Source organism: Lissotriton helveticus, chromosome 9 (genome assembly GCF_964261635.1).
Source record: "Lissotriton helveticus chromosome 9, aLisHel1.1, whole genome shotgun sequence".
NCBI classification, from domain to species: domain Eukaryota; kingdom Metazoa; phylum Chordata; class Amphibia; order Caudata; family Salamandridae; genus Lissotriton; species Lissotriton helveticus.
The window spans coordinates 1140614943-1140620681 of NC_136070.1; positions in this window are offsets into that span (position 1 = coordinate 1140614943).

Here is a 5739-nt window from a genome sequence, read left to right on the forward strand (position 1 = left end):
AAAAACAAAGTTTGCAACTCGTAACCTGACCATTTACTATAATACCTGCAGAGCCCAGCCAAGGTTGTTACACCCGCCCCTAGGCTATGTCTTTGTTAATGTGCGAGCTTCCTCTTGCAACACTCCCAGCGCGAGCCCGCCTATGATGCCATTGCGGTCGCGCGCTGCCGGTAACTCCCCAGTGTTGCCATTACTGCGGATTGACGGTCTCGTGCTTCGGAGACACCACCCGGCTCTGTCCACCGTCCTCGCCTTGTTTGGGAGGGTAATCTTTCACCCGATCACTTCACGCTCTTTGTGGTACCTACGACCAACCAAGGCAATAGATTATATTAATAATACCAAGACTACCGAAGTTTAGACTCTCGGTGTCAGTGGTTTTCTAAAGGAGGTTCTTAAGACAAAGGCTCAATTTAAACGTGTACGACAGGGCACGGGCTTCTGAATTGTTTGTTTGTAGGTTAGGGATTATGTATTATGTTCTACATGTCAGAAAGGTGACTGTTTTTTTCTCTCTGCTTCCTGTTACAGCACTGTGGTCCGTCACCGAGACCCTTCTACAACACCTGGCACTGCGTCCAGCGGAGATGGAGAAGTCTGATGACCGGACTGAGGTGGTGCTGCTGGCCTGTGGCTCCTTCAACCCCATTACCAACATGCACCTGAGGTTGTTCGAGCTGGCCAGAGACCACCTACACGCCACTGGTACGTAGGAGGCCAAGGGGGATAATGGGCCCCCGCGCCCTTTGTGCAGGGGTGGGAGGCACAATCCAGGTATGTGCTGGACATGGGACACGGGGGCTCTCAGTGACTTGCATGCATGTATAGAACACTTTTCACCAGTGCTCAGCTGTACAAGAGCACCTGGCCCAAGCTAGTATCAATGAATACTAACTCCGAAAATATCGCAGGGAACCCATTTCTGGGGCTACTTTTGTGACTGGAATTCTAGGCTCTGTTGCCTCCTTTATGTGTGAGTATCTCGGGTTATAATCTGAGATTATGCTGTAAATTGAGATTAACTGCATTTGCGAAAACAACGAACTTTGTAAGTTTTGTATATTGTGAGTGTAAATTATCTTGAAAAATAGACTTGGATAGTACAGCAAGATTACTGTTCACACCTGTGTCGTGTTTCTTGTGACATAATCTAAGCATCACACAATTCAAGCGTGCGTGCCTAAGATGTGGCTTTATAGCATGTGAACAAGATGGGGAGGAAGAAGTCAGAAGAGGGATGTGGTCTTCTACTATTGCTCTACCCCTCTTTCTAGTCCAATGTTTTCATTACTCTCTTCCATATTCTGTCTCCTCGGTTCCATATCTCCCCTTATTTTCTCTTGCTATGTGCAGTCCCATTCCCACCCAATCTCTTCGAGACTCCTCCTTCCTCTCTTTGTTTTGTTCCAGCTTTCTTCCTTAGCCACTGTACTCTTAGTCCTAGATTTCTTCCGTCCTTTCTCTTTTTCTGCTCTACCCCTCTCTTCTACATTAATTCTTATCTCTCGGTTTGTGCTTGGTTGTTTCTTTTCCCTAGCCTTCCTCCGTCACCATCTATGTTTTTAGTCACCTCTGATGTCCTCTTCTCCTTGTCTTTACTGTGCCCCAGTTTCCTCTTCTAGCATCTATCCGTACTCCTCTATGCACTGTAGGTATCTTCCCCATCCTCCTTTTTTTTTTTTTTACTCTGTGCAGGTTCTTTACGTTAGCCTCCCTATTTACTCCGTCAGTGTTCTGAACAGTTCTCTACCTTAGCCTGTCTTATCCCTCTGTACTTTCCTAGTTTACTTCCCAATCATTTCACCTCCCCCTTTTAGGGTTCTCTGTTTACATTCTCTCCATTAGCTACACTTTGTGTAAGATTGATAATGCAGACACACCACCGCTTTTACAGTGGTGAATGTCATCTTCACTGTTTTAAGATTAAGGAGCATATATGATTCAAGTTAGTCTGCTAGGGCCACCAGTCCCTGCACAGAAAATTTCGTGGTTATATAATAAAGTACACGCTCAACCTAGAATTCTTAAATCTGCAGGAAATAACGTATTGGCCACTGTCAAACGTTGTAATCATTGAAACTGGATTTTCTCATCTCTGGCCCAAATGATTCGAATACACTTTCTAGTGAGAAAAGGCTGAAAGTCCATTATTTCAAGTTTCAGGCACTTGTGATATCTTCTGGCTTTTTTCCCCTTGGCGTGGATGATAAAGACCTATCTTCCCTGGGTCTATTCCTGGTATGCTGGCCCATCACTTTTCAGCATGATTGCAAATCTTACACACTCCTTTAATTTCTTGGTGGGTTATGCAAAACTAGGCATCCCAGCATCTAGAAGCATTTTCATAGTAATAAGTGTGCACTTCTGCCTGCCATTCCTGTGCAGCCCAAATTGTACGCATTCGGCTTTTTATAAACTATTTCTGTACAATCTTGAGCTGCTGCTATCACCACCTGCCTTTTACCTGTTCGTGCTGCCCTTATTTTGCATGTTAGTTAAGCTTACTGAAAACCTTCTCAGTATAGAGGAATCAAAATGATTGACATTGGCAATGCTTGGCAAGTCCCATAAACTTAAAAGTTTGTATGGGAGTTAAGAATTTAACAAGGGTGTTAAAAGCTAAGCCTGGGCAAAATTGAAATCCCTATGGCGAAATTCCTGAATTTTGCATTACGCGAAATAGGCAAAACTTCTCAATTTTGCATTATGCCATTTTGCGTCATTTTCACATACAGGAGACAATTGTGACCCAAAAATGTATCGCAGAGACATTTTCTTTCCTGGCCACTCTTTTGCTTTTGGTATGTTGCATAGCAGTTATGTAGGCGGTATGACTTGGTGTTAAAATAGCAAAAAAAAGTGGTTTGCCGTATCTTGCTTGACTAATAGTAATTTAGTTTTATTAACTTCCATGAAATTTAGTAAAACATAATTACATAGTTTAATATAGCGTTAAAACCAGCAAGTGACGTTTTCTGGCTCTTTGTTTGTAGTTTCCTCTCTGCCCCGGGTTTGAATTTTTTTGACACACCAGGGCATGATTTCTGTAGGTTGATGCTGTGGGTACTAAGGTGTATGTTTTTCTTGCTAGTGTGTGGCATCTCTGCAGCCAGAATTGCTTTTGTGCAGTTGTATTCGACATTGGTGATAGGGTTTAAAGCAATCTGTTAGGATCCAACTGAGTCTTTTACAACAGCAGCAAAAGTCCAAAACTCTTTTTATTAGGTTCGCAAAAAACTGAGACCTCATCCACACCAGAAGCTGCTCAAAGGTCCGCTCTTCGTGATATCTCCAACTGGAATCCGTCTCCCCATTCATTGTCAGCATTTTATTGATGATACAGTGGTTACATCATCACTAGAGTACAGAACACATCACAGCCCTTTCTCTTGTTTATTTTTTCACCCCATTGGAGCTGCTTTGTTGCCTCTCCTAGGGGTTTTAGAGTTTTTTGCATCAATTTTCATTAGAAGAAAAAAGGTTGTCCTCTTTGGCAACCACTTGATTACAAGCAATTTGTGAAGTTTAATAGAGATTCTGGTGACAACCAAAATGTACTTGCATGCTACAACCAAGTGGCACTTTTGGAGATTGATTACAACATTAGTACTTCTAGAATTACTAAATTGGCTATGCTGAAGGCCTGCAGACCATGATATTTTTCTTTTTAAATATACACCAATACCCACAACTTCAAATTGCCCCTTGAAAATGTGTGGTTCCTAGTCCCTTGTGTCCCTGCTGATGGGTACTATTGTTGGGGGATCTAGTTTCATATACATCTGCCTCAGGAGACTGTTGTACCCTTTGTTCTTGGGTGACTGTACTTTTGCACAGGTTCTCGTTGTGCTCCCTATAGCAATATCACCGCCAGAAAGCTGGACAAGGTAGACCCCAGAGAGTTGTACTTATTAGACCTTGTTCATCCATTCATACTCTCACCCACTAGTCCAGCAGCCCATCTATCCCCTCACTTTTCCATCTTTGCGCTCAGTCACTCACCCAGCACTAACTTGGCACGTGTTTAATCCCGGGGCCCTCAGGATTGCTGTTGGCAATCAAGCGAGTTGTAGTGTTTTCTGTATTTTGTTGCCAGTGGTAGTGTTTCCTCTATTTACGTGCAAGTGGTAGTGTTTTCTGTTCACAGTCAAATGGTAGGGTTTTCTGTTTAGCCGCAATTGGCAGTATTTATTTTGTTTACGTTCTGGTGGTTGTGTGTTTTCTGTTTTACATTCTGGTGGTTGTGTGTTTTCTGTTTTACATTCTGGTGGTTGTGTGTTTTCTGTTCACAATCAAGTGGTGTGTGTTCTGGTTAAATACAAGCTGTAGTGTGTGCTCTGTTTACGTATAAGTGGAAGTGTGCTGTATTAGCGTGTATGTTTTCTATTTGCATGCAAGGGGGGGGGGTGTATTTTCTGTTTAAATTGGAGCGTTGGTGTTTTTTTTGTTTACTAGAATTGGTAGTGTCCTCCTCATATATTAGTAGTAGCGAGTTTTCTGTTTAGGTGGTAATGCAACTTTTTTTTTTGTTCATTTTTTTTTATATCGGGAACTTGACCCAAAAGCATTAAAGCCCTTTATATCGTATCAGATTTTTTTTTTTAAACCTGGGGAGCCGGGATGAGCTGGAAACAACCCACACCTTCAGTGTGAGAGACATTGTGTATGAGAGACAGCAGTGTCTGTAAGAAAGACAGCAGTGTGTGTGAGAGAGACAGCAGTGGGTGTGTTCAAGGCAGAGTCAGCAATGTGAGAGACAGCAGTGTGAGACCTTTTATTTATGTTTTGGTTTTTGAAACATAAATAAAACGAATTATTTGCAATGTCAATAGCATAAACTTGCTTAAATACGTGACCTATTGCATTGAAAATGCAATACAAATCGCATTTGCGAGAGATTAAGCTATTGCCATTGTAAATGACAATGCCATTTATTTATCTGTTTTCAAAACCAACACATAAATAAAAAGTTTGTAATTCACAATGCCGATAGCTCAAACTTTTCCAAAGGCGAAACCATTGCATTGTAAATGCTTGTTGGGCCTTGCTTTCTCTGCCCTTTTTTTTTCCTTTTCATTTGTCTTTCATTTCTTTGCACTTTTTCATGCATTTTCCTCCTGCTCTCGTCGTCCCTGCGATCCCTCGTGGTCGTGCCCCCCAGTGTCCCTTCCCACTCCAGCATTTCCTGCCTCCCAGCTGTCCAGTCCCGCCCGCAGGACTTCTTAATGGCGGCCGCTGAACGGCCGTGCCAAAGACATGCCAAAGGCGCACCAAAGGCAAGCTCGTCTGCGCCTGTCCGGGCCTTGACCGTGCCCAGCGCCAGTGACCCTGCTCCTCGGACATTCCACTGACTCAAACCCAGCACCCCTCCTCCCCCTCAACCCAGGACACCACGCCGCCTGCCAACTAGCATCACCGAAGAAGACCCTTGGACCTTTCAAATGCCAGTACTGCAATCACATCTTCAGACATGCCAACACGCCGGCTCCTCTCGCTGCGCAGCCGACCAACAGCGCACCCGTCTTGCTCAACTGCATCTTCCTCAATGTGCGGTCCTTCCACAAACATGCCACAGAAATCTAGGACCTCCTCGACACCACCTTTCCTGACATTGCTTTCTTAATGTAAACCTGGACCAACCCATGCTCCGGACCCCACATCGCCATCCCCTACGTCTATAAAATCCCCTAAAAGGACAGCCCCAACCGCTGAGGAGGAGGCATTGCCATCGTCCACAAA